The 17,445-nt window shown below is 40.7% G+C and overlaps 1 long non-coding RNA gene across 1 annotated transcript in view; it reads right to left on the reverse strand.

The window, feature by feature from the left end:
- The window catches only part of LOC128424269 (uncharacterized), a 127,964-nt gene that overhangs the window by 103,508 nt on the left and 7,011 nt on the right, over positions 1-17,445 (reverse strand). Inside the window, exons 2-3 of the long non-coding RNA XR_008332972.1 lie at positions 13,279-13,393; positions 2,366-2,519 (exon numbers count right to left, since the gene is read on the reverse strand). This is a non-coding gene — a long non-coding RNA (uncharacterized LOC128424269). The remainder of the gene's footprint in view (positions 1-2,365; positions 2,520-13,278; positions 13,394-17,445) is intronic.

Raw genomic sequence — 17,445 nt, forward strand, 5'->3', positions numbered from 1 at the left:
TGTAATAAAGTGCCAAGGGTACTGTGTAGGCATACAGTCTCCACCGCAGTGTGAGCAGACTTTCTTTCAAGGAAATCTCAACAAACCTCTTTTGATACACCTTACAGCAGGGTTTTCCAAACTTGGGTCTCTAGCTGTTTTTGGACTACAGTTCTCATCACCCCTGCTGGCAAGGGATGGTGGGAATTGTTGTCCAAAAGCAGCTGGAGACCCAAGTTTGGGAAACCCTACCTTAGAATATGAAGAAGACTGAATATGCCTTGTGGGGATATAAATTGCACATTGCCACTTCCCTGGAGACAGGCAAGGGGAATATTTCTGTATTGGTTCCAGGAGGCCTCTCAGTCACTTGTGAAACTGTGGCTATCTGCTTTCCTTAAACCAATTTGAAAAGCTAGTTAGTATTCAGCCAATAGTGATAGACTTGTTACTTCTGCTCAGAGGTAAAGCACACGCAGAAGTTCAACGATTCAATCCCTGGTGTCTCCAGCTAAAAGCAGCAGGTGATGGGAGAAGACTTTCCTGAGACCCTGGAGAGCTGTTGCCAGTCAGAGTATACAATACTGGCTAGATAAACAAATGGCTTGACTCCTGAGTCTTCTGCTTTTTCGTAAACCATATCCATGATGTGAATCTTGGGGATATGTGATCTTCATACTGGAATTGGACAATACAGAGGTCTGTTTTGTTATCCCTTTTCAATCCAACATTTACAAGTAGGATCCTCAGCAAATTTTGAAGGAATTCTCCGGCCAGGCAGCCATGCTCTTCCCAGGATGCACCTTTCCATTTATCTCCCTCAATGATCAGTAAGTATTTAATGCCCACTGAGCATACTCAGTCCTCACTGTGCTGTTCTTGAGGTTTTCCCCCTTAAGTAATCTTTCTGAAATAGGTTGCACTGGAGGGAACTACTAGTATGGAAATGCCTTTGCAAGTAAGCTTAATTGGGGCCCCATCTGCACTGCACATTTAAAGCGGTGTTGTGGCACTTTAAATAGTTATGGCCTCCTCCAAAGAATCCTAGGAACTATAGCTTCTTAAGGGTGCAAAGAGTTATTAGGAGCCCCCTATTCCCCTCACAGAGCTATAGCTCTCAAGAGTGGTTTAACAGTCAATCCCTCTTTCCAGGAAAACCTGGGAATTACAGCTCTGAAAGGGGACTAGGAGTCTCCTATCAACTCTCAGCATGCTTCCCAGAATTCTTCAGCAGAGCCTTAAAATGGTCTTATAATGCAGATAGGTCCTGAGAGAGAAGTCGCCATAGTACTGGTCAAAGACTGTGTGCACTTCTTATTTGCAGCAAAGGAGCTTCTGCACAGCACAAAGTAGTCCAAGTTAGTACATTGATGATCTATCTGGAGCAATAATTTCGTGGAGCAGATATTCATCAGATGTGTATAAAAAAAAAAAGAGAACTGAATGGTAGATCTGCAAATAGCCCTAGGCAGCAGCCACACATTGGTCACAGCATGAGGAAAAATATGCAGGAAAAAGTACAGTAAGATGGTGCACTTTCTCAAGGCCTCTTTTAGCTGAGTGAAAACAATAGCTTGTTTGAGGAACATTCGAGTGAAAATTTAATTGGTCCTAGACAGTCACCCCTCCTGCCACCTAGCATGTGGGCTGTTTCTAGTTCTTAATCACTACCCAATTGCACAGACTGAGATTAAACTAAAAAAAGAAAGAAAAAAGGTTGCACCTTTCAGATTATCTGGTTTATTGTGGCAAGACAGCTGTGTGTTTTGCCTAGAGCCATTCAACAATGTCATCTCAGTACCCCATTTGTGGGCAGAGAAATTGGAGAAAAACATTTCAATGTACTTCTCCAAGGATCAGAGAAATTCTCCAAGTTTTTTTTCAGGGGTAGTTGTCACAATTAGCAAAGGCGGTAAAATAGTATCTTTCTCTTTCTTTCTTTCTTTCTTTCTTTCTTTCTTTCTTTTTCTTTCTTTCTCCCCCCCCCCCCAAGTAATTTTGTTTGGCTTTGCTGCTGCAATGCTGATGTTAAGTGGCAGTGGCAAAAACTATGTTGGCAGCCTGGCCACCAATTTGCATCCACAATTCCCCAGACCAAGCATTTCAGGGCATTGTTTAATAAAATGTCAGCAATCATACTTCTTCTTTTCTTTTTTTAAGTGTAGAATATTCAGGAAAAAAATATGGCCTTCTTTTTTGAAGGGAGATGAGAAAAGGGGAAACCTCAGAAATTTTCTCAGAAAAAAAAGCCTTGCAAGAAATTTCAGCTGAACACTAGAAAGGACATAAAAATAATGGGAATGCAAAATAAAAATGTGGTCTTAGTAGCTGGTATTGAAAGGAAATAAGCCTAGAGCACATAATATGTAATGAAGAAGTAGCTTACCTGGCCTGATTTTTGAGATTCCTGCAAGTGACCTTTCATATATAATATGGAAGAACAGGACAATGCTAAATTTACACACAAGCCATCCATCCCATCCAAAGACATCTGGACTTGAAGGACTTGTCAGAATGAATATGAGATGAATCCTGTGTGTCTGTATATATAGAAAAAAGCATAGCACAGCAGTGACTGCACAGCACTTTCTGTATTCCTACTGTGTACAAGGCAAAGATTTTTCAGTTCATACATCATTTACAACTTGCTACAGGGATTCCACAAAGCCGGTACATACCCTTTACACAAAGAAAAGAAAAGAAAGATTCCGGAAAGAAAAGATTCTGAAAGTATGTCTGCTGAATAGGCAGTGAGTGTCAGGGGGTACCTAATGAAACGCAATGCTCGCCAAGAAACGAAATAAATAAGTAAACAATAGTGGCATTTCCACATGCTACTACATGTCCAAAAGATTTCTGCTGAAATTACTTGAAGAAAATATTATTCCCTCACCAATCAGTGGTATCATTAGCCAGAGGGAGGAAGAGACATTGAAGGATAGATACCTCGTTTCCCACACTCCATCTCCTGATAAATAAGATCCTGTGTGTACCATTTGACCCACACCATTCAAATTGTTATTGGGAAGACACATGTCTAGACATGCTGTAACAAACATTTGACGTCTCAGAATATGGCCAGAAAAGCAAAGTCCGCTTGAGGTAGGCGGGTGGGGGAGATGCCAAAGCAGCAAAAGGTTTCTTTCTACTTAGTAGACGTCAAAACATTTTGTGTTGCCATACAGAAATGTTTGTTTTAATGCATTCATCATTGTTATCCTTTAGCTTAAATATATATATTAAGGCCACAAAGCAAATTTCAAAAGTAAGGAAGTTAAACAAGAAAAACAACCGATTTAAGATAAAAATAAAACAAAATCAACCTCAGTGTATAACAACCTTTTTCATTATTACACTCACATCCCATCTTCCTTCAAGGGGGCATACATGGTTCTCCACCTGCCCATTTTTCCTTCAAAACAAATTGTGAGGTAGGTCCTTAATTCATTGACAAATTACATCAGGATGAACAACATTTAAAAATCAAAAAGTGCCTTCTTCCACTGTGCTGTTAAGTTTGCTAGCTGTTCTTGGCATCGCTAGTGTTCCTTTTCTGTAAAATGGGACCAATGATGTATATGCAATTAGAGCTTCTATTTTATTTATTTACTTATGACATTTTTGGCCCTTAGGGTCTGAAAGTTTTTGTCTGAGGAGATTCTGAGGAGAAGAGATTCAGAGAGAAAAGCAAGACTTGAGGGACTTCTATGAGCAGAAGTTTTGAGCAAGTCAGAACAGAAAATATCCCCTTCTAAGTTTCTTCCAAAGCTCCCAACTTCCCCTTAGCACAGAAAGAGACCATACATTTGGTAAGTTAAAAACAGTTTACTTGCAAATTCATGTACTTTTCCATACAATAGCAAAATTGGTAAATGTTTCTAAATTATTTGCACAGAAACACAAAGATGGCTTGCTAAAGCCACACAGTCTGGGCTTGGAGCAAGCAGCCCAGACATATTTACTAGTTGGTTACATGGTGGAAAAGAGCGAGAATAAAGAATTTGGGAACCCTCCCAATGTGACCTAGCTAAGCCAGGGAGAACAGTTTACTCTATGGTCTTAACCCCTTCATGGAGTAAATAGAGTTAAGCACATTAGTTATATGAAGCTGGCTTATCCCACACAAAACAGGGTGCTCATGTAAAATTAGTAGGTTTCCCCCCAAAAAATGGGACATTTTGAGAACTGGATCCAGCTATGCTCATCCACATGTTTCAGCTCATCCACTCAGCTAGTCAGAGAGTAAAAGCCAGGAGATTTATCAAGGCTCTGGTGGACCACCATGCATGGCTGGAATGTTACATTCTGCTTAGTGGGTCACAAGTTGTATAGGTTTGAGTTCCTACACAGTGAACTGTTAGAAAAGGGGAAGAGGGCTTGTCAAACTTAAGTGTTTAAGAAAGAACTTGTGGAGTGGATTGGAGGTTCTTCAAAACCACAATGAGAGTTATAGATTCTTATTTGGAACATAAGCATAAGGAAAGAATTCTGTAGAAAGATTGTAGTGCTTCAAAACTAACAATTGGTTGTGCTACTCCTGTTCTTAATAAAACACATGGATAACTGAAACTGATTTGGCATGCCCCCTGACTACCTATAGTATTTTTCTGGGCACCACTTCTTAAAGACTTACTTCCCCCACCCCACCCCAACTTCAGGGAATTGCAATTTACTACAACTGGAGAGTTGGAGACTGTAGTCATAAGCAAGTTAATAAGTATTACAGTCTGGGTTCAAATGCGTCATGTATAAAATGCCTTCTTTATTTGACAGGACTCCACAGGAATCTTTATATGGTGAACCTTAAGCTGAAAACATAACTGTAACTTCATCTGGGCCTGTGTCTGTTTGCACTATAATCTTATGCCTGTTTCAGAATTCTTTAACCATCATGGTTCTCAGTTGTCATGATCCTGAACCCTAGAATTATGATTCTCTATAGGAGCAGAGCTGGGGAAGTTGTGGCTCTCCAGATGTTGTTAAACTTGAATGCCTAACAGGCCCAGCCAGCCAAGGCCGATGGTCAAGGATGATGGGAGCTGTAGTCCAGCAACATTTGTGGGGCAAGAGGTTCATGATTTGTTTATCAATGAAACTGAATCACAGTTTTTATATGAGTTCTATGGAAGTAAAATCAGCAACCTCTTTGGCTCTAGCTCAGGGACAATGGACCAGGCCAGTGGCAGCTGATCCATTACAGCAAATAGGGCACTGTCCCATCAACTTCAATCTGCCCTCAACCAGTACCACCCATCCAATTCAGGAGGTGGCACTGCCTGTTAGCTTCTTCCTCTGAAGTCTCAGTGTTGCCCTTATAGAACTCAAAGCATTGTAGTGGAGATTAAATGAGGAGTGGGAGAAAAAGGAGGTATATAAATGCAATAAATAAATAAGATGGGGGCAAATCTAAAATTAGTTGACACTGTTTATCATTGGCTCTGGTTCCACTTCCTGTCTGGGCCCCTAGCTTTCTGCTGCAACAGTCACAATGAGCACTAGCAGCTACTGGACCACACCAAGGCAAGACAGTAGCCCTTGGAATGTGATTCTGCTGCTGACACACTTCTTTTAAAATGTCCAGCTTTTACAAAGTGTGTTTGTAACCATTATCAATGTGGCCATAAGACAATATGTGTTTTGAAGGGTTCAGGAATTACAAAGTAAACAATAAAAATCCTTTTCTGCAGTAACTATGGTTTCCTTTAGTATTATTATCTTAGACAATCTCTCAATTTTAAAGGAGTAGGAATTGCAAATTGCTTGGAAATTCTAAATCTCCCTGAACAGTGCTGTTATACATTCATGGGTTTTTTAAAAAAAAATATGGATTGTTCATATTTTAGGAGCTGTTCTGCCCTTAACAAGCAGAAAATTTATTGTGGATGGAATTTGCCCATTTATTGTGTGAAGACAAAAGTGTTTGTATGAATAAACTTTAATCAATTCTGCCTTCACTTTCAGAAATATTTGTAGGCCAGGCATCAAAGAGTGACAGCAACTATGCTTTCAAATGAGAGAAAGCGAAACAGGGTAATACGGGTAAGTTATTTTATAAAAATATAACAGGGTTTATTTCAATAGTTTCCTTTCGTGATCTACAATAAGAGCTACATAAGATATGTGTCTTGCAAACTCTTTCATTACTCTTGGAAACTATGAAAGGAAATGCCTGAAATCAGTAATCTTCTGATGGAGAACCATTAGCACTCAAAACACTGTGTAGCCCATTGCATACTTGCCAATAAAAGCTTTGCTGCATCCAAACACTTTTTATTGTGCGGAAACCTTCCCTCATTACAAGAATGGGTCTTAGCCATCCGGACTAATTACAGTGGTACCTCGGGTTACATACACTTCAGGTTGCATACGCTTCAGGTTACAGACTCCGCTAACCCAGAAATAGTACCTCAGGTTAAGAACTTTGCTTCAGGATGAGAACAGAAATTGTGCTCCAGTGGTGCGGCGGCAGCAGGAGGCCCCATTAGCTAAAGCGGTGCTTCAGGTTAAGAACAGTTTCAGGTTAAGAACGGACCTCCGGAACGAATTAAGTACTTAACCCAAGGTACCACTGTAGCAGGCTCTCTAATCTGAACTCTCATGTGAATTAAAACATTCTGGCACCTAGGTAAGAGGAGTCTACTGCTAAAGGAGGAACATTTTGTAAAAAAACAACACACAAGTCGGATAACAATATTTAAATATGTGAGATGCAGAAAAACAGCTGGGCAGGCAGTTGGGCAGGGCTGGTCCTTCTATGAGGTGATCCTCAGGCAATGGATAGTGAGAAATGACAGATTGTGCACCTCTCAAACCAGCTCACTGCCTATAGGCCTGGCCATCCCCCATCACAATTAACTGGTCACCCACCCACTGCCACTACTAGCCAGTGGCTGCCACTGCTGTCTCCCACTCTTTCATTGCTTCTTCCACCTCCATGCCTACCTACCTACCCATCCATCCAACCGCTTCCATAGACCGTCACTGTGCAGGGGCTCCTGGTCTTGCTCTGAGGAAGAGGTTCTTTCTCAGAGCAAGGCATTGTGGGTGAGGTTATCCGTCAAGTGCTTATGCCACCACTGATTTGCAGAGTGTTAAAATGCACAGCTTTAAAATAGAGTTTAGCATTTCCTTGCATTTTGAAGCTTAAAGAATTTTTAAATTATATATTTAAGCTGCATTTTTAAAGCTGTGGCAGCACAGGCACTCTTTGCCTCATTCAATGAGCTCTTCATCAGACTGAGACCAGGAGTGAGTTTCATTAACATGTCTCTGCAGCCAGCTGAGCAAACGGAGAAGCGGAGAGCAGGCAAAGGAAGAGAAGAACATTGTGTAGGCAAGCAGGTTGAAAGGAGGCAGCAGAGGAAGGGAGGAAGGAGGAAAAGGTGGGGTGGAGGCAGCAGAGAAGGGATGGAGGTGGCTGGGTCAATCTCAGGTAGCAGAATGTCTTGTAGCAGCCCTGCGGTGGTTGGACCTTGGGACAACAAAGTAGTCCTGACTTTGCTGAAGGAGAAAAGGGAGATTGCAGAGAAAGTGAATGAATTATTTACAGATGTCTTTGCAGAGGAAGATGCAGGGCAGATCTTTGTACCGGCACTAACTTTCTCAGGAAAAGAGAAACTGACGCAAATGGTTGTGGCAAGGGACAAAGCTGTAGGCCTTACTGACAAATAAAAAATGAATAAATCACCAGGTCCTGATGACACCCACCCAAGAGCTCAAGCACAAAACTGATGATTTAAAAAATGCAACTTGTCTGTAATATCAACTTCCATATCTGAGGACTGGAAAGGGGTGAATGTAACACCATTTTTAAATAAGGGATTCAAATGAGATTCCAGAAATTATATGACAGTTAGCTTAACACATGTTCTAGGGAAACTAGTGGAAAATATTATTAATGGTAGAATTCTCCTTGTCACAGTGCTGTATTAGACAAATTCCTGGAAGACAAAGATTATTAGTGGCCACTAGTCATTACGGCTATACATTACCTCCAGGATCAGAGGCAATATGCATCTGAGTACTGATTGAGTGGGGCAACAACAGCGAGGCGAAGGATATTGCCCTCATATCCTGATTACAGCCTTCTTGTAGGCATCTGGGTGACCACTATAAGAAGAGGATGCTTGACTAGATAGGTTTTTGGTCTGATCCAGTATGGCTGTTTTTAAGTACTTAACATCTGGAGGACAGGCTACCACCAATAGCTAGTGTCCTCTATTTGGCTTGATAGGTCACAAACAGTGAAAGCCTAAAAGGCAGTCCTTTCCATGTTTCATCTAAACTGAAGGCAAATTGTGACATTGATTACCTTCATGCAAATATTGTGCAGACCAAATATTCATGCAAATATTGTGCAGTCATCAGTCATCTCCTATATGGTGATCACTGATCAATGAGCTATCCGATCCTGCTTTAGCCATTGTTATCTCTTGCCAGGATGCCCAACACATACTGCTTACAGCATAAGGCTCACTGATAAACCCAATTAGAGGTTTACTGTATGAGTGGAGCCCTTGTTGTTTAGTCCGCAAAACAGAAAACTGTAGCCAGGGTACATTTGTGGGAGTTCAATCTGGTGAAATCTGGTGAGAGAACAGGAGGTAATTGTAAAGCTTACATGCCTCACCTTTTGTGTTCTTGAGTAAAGAAGCAGCATGAGGAAGATAAATGGGAACTTTAGAGACAAGTTAACTGCATGGTATCAGGTTTGTGTGATTTTATGCTGCCATTTCCTCAACTTGTTGGTATCAGGTTTGCTAATCAGTGATATTTAAGTATTCTCCATGAATTATTGAAAACTCTAAGAAGATATCGTAATATCTACTTAGAATCATACTGCAGGGTTTCCTCATCTAGGAGTTCCAAGCTTTAGTTACTAATAGAATCAGAAGATCCCTAAAACCGAACTATTTATTTTACATGCTTTGGTTCAGCACTACTATGATATTTTAAAGTACCTATTTTAAACTTTTTTTTAATTGATCATTTCGGTTTTTTGTAAACCGCTTATAGGTTTCCTTACAATCAAGCGGTATGTAAATTTCGTTATAATTTCACTCTTACTGTCTAGGGCTTTGCAGTAGGAGTTGGGAACTTTTGGTCCTCCAGATGTTGAACTACCACTCCCTTCAGCTCCAGCAAGCATGGCCAACAGCCTGGGAAGAGGGGAGTTGTAGTTCAGAAACATCTGGAGGGCCAAAGGTTCCCATATCTGCTTTATGGGGGTCTCATGCAGTGGTCTTTCCCATCACCTGCTCCCCGATGCTTTTAACTGCAGGTACCAGGTATTGAAAGTGGGACTTTCTGCATGTGAAGCATGAGCTCTGCCACTGAGCTATAATGCTTATCCAGTATATCATTGTCCTGGAAAGCAAACCTAGACATTTACTGCATTACCTGCAACTATTTTCTTGATATTAACTCACTACTACTACTATTATTATTATTAGTGCTGTTGTTTTTATATAGCAGTTTAAATTTGGAAAGTGCATTTTGATCTTTATCTAATTCATCACCATGTGAGAAGGTTCTGTATTATTAACTACAAGCTGGGACTCATGAAAATTTCATGGGTGAACAGGGAAAGCTGGGAACTGACTTCAGAGGACGTGTGTCTAAACTTCCCTCAAGCTATGCAGTGTGTCACACATGCCCTCGGAGATACCAGGCTACCCGCAACAAACAAACAAAGGGGGGGGGGAAATGGGCAAAGTTGAAGGCACCACATGTTTTACAACCATTCAGAATTAAAGGAAACTGGTGCAGCTGCAATATGGCACCCTGGAACTGGCAAGCTTTTGCATTAATCTGTGCATGGAAGAGGCCAGGAATTTTATTTATAGAATCAGAGCTGGAAGGTGTCTCCAAGGTCAACTAGTCCAAACCACTGCTGATGCTTGAAACCCACCAACAAAGCCACCCAGTCACTGCTAAAAACCTCTAGGGAAGAATTTGATATAGCACTAAAGTCCCTTAGTAGTGTACTAGATGTGAAGGAAATCAGCCCTGAGTGCTCACTGGAAGGACAGATCCTGAAGCTGAGGCTCCAATACTTTGGCCACCTCATGAGAAGAAAAGACTCCCTGGAAAAGACCCTGATGTTGGGAAAGATGGAGGGCACAAGGAGAAGGGGACAACAGAGGACGAGATGGTTGGACAGTGTTCTCAAAGCTACCAGCATGAGTTTGACCAAACTGCAGGAGGCAGTGGAAGACAGGAGTGCCTGGCGTGCTCTGGTCCATGGGGTCACGAAGAGTCGGACACGACTAAACGACTAAACAACAACAGATGTGCTAGCAGAATGCCTTGCACGAAAAATGGCTGCTTTCCATATGAACATACCTGGACCCTGAGATCATCCTCTGAGGTCCTTCTTTGTGGGCTTCATCCAGAGGCTAGCAACATTAGAACAAGCTTTTTCTGCAATGGCTCCCTGTTTGTGGAATGCTCTCCCCAGGAAGGTTTGGCTGGTCCCTTCACTATACCCCTTTAGGCACCTGGCGAAAATGTTTGTCTTCAACTAAGCCTTTGGCTGATTAACATCCGATGCCCTTTTAAATGTGTTGTGTGAGGGAGGATTTTTGGTTTGGTTTGTTCTTATTTTTATTAGGTATTTTGTGTTTTTATATTGTAATTTTATGTTGCGAACTACCTTGAGATCTACGGATGTAGGGCAGAATACAAATTTAATAAATCAATAAAATAAAAATAAGTGTGTGTGTACACACGTGCTCACACACAAAAATGAATGGAGAATATTTTTCTCTGTCTTTCAGTCAGTTTGTATAATTGGATATGGGCAGCATGTAATTAATTTGCAACATTTGCATACTGTCAGTACAAAAGGATACAGTTCCCTTATTTGAATTTGCTAGCAAAATATAGGATTGGCTTTAGAAGTGCAAAACTCGTGGGGGAAAATAATCTGTTAATATTTCCGTAAATCATTTTCATGCCTTTCTTATATAATTATAAGGGGAAAGAAGGGGGGGGGGCTATTCATTCCTTTAATGGAAAGGAGCCAGTCTCAAAAGCTGAATGAGCTTTTATTACTATTGTTCAGCAAAAGACAACAGATGCTGCAACTATCTTTTTTCCTGCCAGACTCACAATTTAGATCCGGCAAGGGACTTCTATTGAAATTCTGGAGAGACCTCTGTTCTCAGCAGTGCTGCTGTGCTAAGATTAATATTGGAGTCCATTGGCAGGACAATTCACATTGATGCACTTGATGTGCTTTTCAAAAGCATTCGTTTTAATAAAGGAATATTTATTTTACATAGCTGAGTTAGCAAGTGGTAATTAAAGGTAATCATTCTATTCATTTAGGGTTCCCCCTCCTCTTTATTCCCCACAAGTGAATAATAGGACTGTTGTAAGGCAGAACATTGCCACTGCCCAACATTCTTTTGATAAAGCAACGAAGATTTAAGAAAATTCTGTGATGAAAACAAAGTTGCACTAATTCCAATCTTTCCTTTGCAGCTGTGGTCCAAATTACAGAAGTTTTCCACATACTTAAGATTGAGTCTAATTCACAGCGGGAAAGTTTACCAGTGGCATCTGAAAAATGTGTGATTTTTCTTTCAACATGGTGATTTGTACGACTATAATTATGATGACTGTGATCTTTGGGCAAAATACTACCTTTATTGTTACCTGCACGTACTTGCTTGCTCTGTGCACACTCTTGCAGGGCCTTTTGTTGACCAGAAATGCAGAACTGAGAAGCCTTCAACAATATTCAGAGTAGTGTTTTATACAAATGGGCTCTAGAAATTTTCCACTCAATTTCTGGGCAGAGTAACTGAAGGAACAATTTCACTGAATTTCTTCAAGAGTGAGGGGCAGAGAAATTCTCCAAGTTTGGAGAGGATGGACTCACCATTAGCAGCTGAACTCATTTTCTCTCCTGCCCCCGCCCCCCATGTTTCAGCAGCAACAGTAACTGTGTTGGCAGTCTAGCCCACCATTTTGAATGCCCCAGACCCAACATCATTCCAGGGCACTTGAGAGGCAAGGTAGAGAGAATGGCAGATGACACCAAAAAATGTGGAGTCATTCCCTCTTTCTGAGGAACTCTGGGAATTGTAACTCTGTGAAGAGAATGGAGTCTTCAGACACCTAAAGGGTGTTATCAGCATCCTTAACAAGCTAAATTTGCCAGGATTCTTTTGGAGAAGCCAAGACTGCTTAAAGTGGTACGATACTGATTTAAATGTATAGTGCAGATGGGGCCTAAGTAAGTGCATGGAAGTGGATAGAGTCATGCACTAGAGCAGGCATAGGCAAACTCGGCCCTCCAGCTGTTTTTGGACTACAACTCCCATCATCCCTAGCTAACAGGACCAGTAATCAGGGATGATTGGAACTGCAGTCTCAAAACAAGTGGGGGCCGAGTTTGCCTATGCCTGCACTAGAGCAGAGGTGGGGGAACCTATTGCTCTCCAGATGTTGCTGTACTCCAACTCTAAGCATGACCTGACTACCAGCTGAATGGTACTTGATGTGAACTGGAGTCCAACAGCATCTGCTTTAGGGGATACTTTCCCTGACATTTAGAGTCATATTTGAAATATGGTGCGGGTGTGAGACCTGTCTAAATATACCCAGTTGGGCCTCGCTGTTCGAAAATGTATTCACACAAGCTGTGAAAAAAGAACTGTTCAGACATGCCAGAGGAAACTCCCCAGTGCTGTTAACAGTTCTATAGAATAAATTCAAGTTGCTACGTTGGAGGAAGCTTATGAAGCCTTTCAAGATGAGCCCGTCTTTTGCATCAACTCGCCAGTCAGTTCCTTTCATTATCATTCAAACCCGGAAGGATCATTAGCTGAACACTTACTGGTTCACCTTCACCCTATAAGATACCACTGAATGCTATAAAGAGACAGATAGGGAACAGCTTCTTGAAACTATATCCTTTATTGTCTTTAAGTCAAGGAAGACTCTTGAAAAGAAAAGATTTTTCTGGGATTATCTTGGGAAGCTATATTTTAAAAAGAAGAAGCAGCACACCTTACAGTCTCAGACATGTCGAGCGAGTCTCCAGCTAAGCTATTTTTCATTACATATTAGCAGACCAATGAAATATGTTCAAGGGAGATCACTCGCATTTCTTATCCATCTAAAAGAAGGTGTCACTTATGTAAAAAAAAAGATTCTGGATAGTGTGTAGGGCTTATTCCTTCCTGCATTATGTTAGTAAAAATGAATACTCAAGTCAGATTTTCTTTTCGAAAATTAACATAAAAAAATGGATGGAGTAAACATTTGATCACACTAACCAAAACTTACCATCTGAAGCTATACAGTCTAGAAACAGGTCTGCCATTTCTTTTATAGTTTGTGAGAGCTATGCTGTTGTCTTTTATCTTCCATAACTAGGGGCTAGTTTTCCTTTGTGTTCCCCCTGAAAAGAAAAAAAGATATTTATTTTGCTAGAATTGACCTAGAATAATGTAGGTGAAAGTGGGGGACGGAATCCTGCCCAGTACAGAATATTGCAGAAGGGAGAATTCTGTCATAAGTAAATTCAATCCCTACAGCTATAGCAGAAAGAAGGGATACACAATGTGTTGCCCTCCAGGTGTTTTTTTGACTACAACTCCCATCATCCCTGGCCATCAGTCATGCTTGCTGGGGCTGATGGAAGCTGGATTCCAGCAACATCTGGAGGGTGCCCTGTTGGCTACATTTTCCCCAAAACAACTCCAATCAATGTAACCCTTTATAATTATAATAAAAAATCATACTTATGATTTGCCAAAGAAGTTGGAAGAATCCAACACCAATTTCAAATAAATACAGTTCTGTTGTTCAGATCTAGCTTCTGACAGATAATAGCTCCTCTCCCCAACCTCAAAGTAGGAAGGGCAAAGTATTCAACCCTCTACTTTGTGCAAATTAGAATAGTTTCAATGAATTTATGAAGATAACTAAACTGCATCAACTAAAGATAACACCCAACCACTTTGACTATAACTGCCCCTTCCCCCTTTTAAAAAAAAGGTACCATAGAAAGAATTCTACAAAAAAACCTCAAGACTCTCTGTGAACCTTTTAATTGATGATTACAGCTACTGTTTATGTTTCAGCCTGATGTGACCGTGGACTAGTGGGCTCTACCAAATGGAAAGTAAACCCAACTGTTAAAGATCTGTACCAGGTGACAAATTACCTTAGGGAGAAAGAGCTTTTGTGTTCAATAATTCACCATTGTGCCATATAGGAAATGTAGAAAATATTTCATTTTTTCAGGTGCCTGCCCTGTTCAATCTATTCTTCACAGTGGATATTACATTCCATTCTTAGCAATTTGAGCTCATCTTATGGAATGTGATTTCATTAAACCATTTGCTAGCAGAGATGGACTAATATCTCCATGACTTCAGAATCTTCTTCCTTCCTTTCTTTTACTTCCCTTCTCCAAAAACCCATGTGCAATGTTTTACTGATCTTTCATAACTAATAACATAGAAACACTACACATAACGCCCCCTTACCCAAATAATAATAATAAAAATAATAATTACAAATGCCCTCCCAATGGGACTTAACTCCAGGATACAGGATAGCAGTCTAAAACTATCCAAACCATTGCATATACATGGCAATGCTATTAATGTATACTTAATACATTAGGGGCAGAGCAAATTAGGATTTTGAAATGTTATTTTTTTATACTGAAGGTCAGATTAGAACTGACATGGCATTAAGAGGCAAAAAAGATGGGTGAATAATCATTTGCCCTGACAACTCTCATCTTCCAACCCTTCAATTAAATGAATAGGAGCACTATCTTAAGCAAGTTTACACAGAAGCAAATCCCACTAAATGAAAAACAATTTACTCTCCTGTAGGTTTGCATTGGATTGTAGACTGTGCAATCTTATACATGTCTACTCATAAGAAAGTCCCATTGACTTAAATGAGGCTTATTCCGGGAAAACGGGTATCCAATTGCAACCTAAGAGTCATCTCAATGCATTTACTTTGTGTTTAATTGAATAAGGTTATGATCATAAGCATAAATCACATGCTAAGGCAGCTCAGCCATTTCAGAAATTCCTTGTGTGAGTTCAACAGCATATTCAGTAGTAAAAAGTGCTCTCCGCACCCCTGCCAGTACATCTTTGTGATCCCTGGTGGTCTGCACTACAAGAGTTCACCTGACCCGGTTTAGCCAACGACAGTACATATGATCACAGTTGGAGATGGTATGAAAAGGGTATGGAACAAGCTGTGAGTGGTGCTCCTCAATTAGAGTGCCTTGAAGGTCAAACACTTCAAAAAAAAAATATGTTCCCCTTGTGTCTACAAAAGAGTAGGGCATGCACTCTAGATCTATTATCACCAAGAAGCCAGGGCTGTGGTTTTTTCTAAATAAAAAAACCTATCACAATCCAATGAACTATGCTGTTGCATACATTGTTTTTGTGTGCTGCTGAAGGAATTTTGTATGCTCTGTTGCATGCATAGAGAATATCTATCCTGCAAGAGCTTTGTGCGCTAGAGATGGTTGCCATAACTACTACCATAGAAAGATGCATTGACAAATTCAGCCCTACAGTGTCTGTGGCTGGCACATTACCTTGTTGAATTATTCAATTAAATGTGATAATGAGAGCTCATTGACATCATTAAATACGCAGGTGAATAAAGAATTCACTTTGAAGTACACTATTATCTGAAGCCAATTGTGAGTGAACAAGCAATACTTCTCACTACAGGGTACAGGTTTCGGAGAAGGAAACTGCCTATGCCTACAAAAAAAGAGGGAGGAGTGCTTATGAGGTTGCATTTGCTGCCATCAATTAAGAATATATCAGGTTTTAATTAGATTCTCTCTGTTTACTAAGCTTTAGTTATTGTCCGTTTTGAATAAATAGGAGAAACAAGAGGAAATATTCTTGACAAGGTGCCAAAGCAAATCACATCTGCTATCAACTACTTGATTGCTATGTCTGGAAATATTCTATGGCAGCCTTCACCAACCTGGCGCCCTCCAGATGTTTTGGACTACAACTCCCGTTATCCCTGATAATTAACCATGGCGGGTATGGATGATAGGAACTGTAGTCCAAAACATTTGTACTCCCAGTTGGTGAAGACTGTTCTGCCCTAGCAAAGAGAACCTGGAACAGTTTGCCCTTGGGCTCTGAATGATGTTTCACCCTTCTACATCCATGAGCAATAATGCTTCAGAACTTGTGCTCACTCTTAGATATAGACAGAGATTTGGTAGAGAAGTTAATCATGTCAATGCAGACAATATTGAGCTAGATGGACTGATAGTCTATTATCAGGCAGCTTCTGGTGCTCCTGATACCTGGTCTTTTTAACTGAAGATGTCAGTGTGATTGAACCTGGGATCACTGGCTCTATCTCCAGGAGACCCAGGCATCCACAATTATTTTGCTGTGGGTGCCCAGCCTCTGCCCCTGCCACGGAATTGATTTGCATCATAGGGCAATCCTAAAACCCAGTTATCAACCCTGAAGGAATCAACCCAGCAGACAGGCTGGATGATTCAGGACATGCACCCAATGCCTATGCCAAAACCTACTGATATCTGTAATCAACAAAGTTGTGGCCGTTAGATCCCATGCTATTTGTTTTGTTATTATTTCTCATTGACACACCCCATCTCCCAATGGCCTGGGCTCACTGCACCTGGTCCTGCAAAAATTCACACCAAAATGCTGATTAAATTTCACCAATACTTTAAAAAAAAAATATAAACTAATAAGGAAACGTGGATAACTTAAGAGAGGGAAAATGTGATAAACTGACGGAATCACCCATCCCTAACTTCAACACAGGCCACAGAACCACAGAGCAGCAGGATAGCTTAGAACAGGCATGGCCAAACTTGGCCCTCCAGATGTTTTGGGACTACAACTCCCATCACCCCTAGTTAATAGGACCAGTGGTCAGGGGTGATAGGAATTGTAGTCCCAAAACATCTGGAGGGCCAAGCTTGGCCATGCCTGGCTTAGAGGGCACAGGTCAGGCTGTGTGGCATGCAGAACTCTGTTCTACAACATACCTCTGTCTGCCTCACTCCCAGTACCTACCATCTACTGCCTCAACTCTATCTGATGGTAGGGCTAGACAGTCCTGGAAAATAGATATATTGGCCTCGTTTGTATATAATAAACTATAATAAATAATAATAATTTTTTTTATTTATACCCCGCCCTTCCTGGTTCAGAAAACCGAGCTCAGGGCAGCTAACAACAAATTTAAAACACTTAATTGTAGAAGCAGCATAAAATACAGTATAAAAACATGAATAACAATAAAATTCAAAGTTCAGAAATCAATTTGGGGAAAATCCATCTAATAAGAGTTAGATAATCACCAGGGCTAGTCCTACAAGTGAACAGACAGGTTGCTTTCTCTGGGAAGAGATGATTTGCCTCCTAGGGAAGAGCAGTCTTTTATTGGAGAAAGCAAAGC

This window comes from Podarcis raffonei, chromosome 12 (genome assembly GCF_027172205.1).
Source record: "Podarcis raffonei isolate rPodRaf1 chromosome 12, rPodRaf1.pri, whole genome shotgun sequence".
NCBI lineage: Eukaryota > Metazoa > Chordata > Lepidosauria > Squamata > Lacertidae > Podarcis > Podarcis raffonei.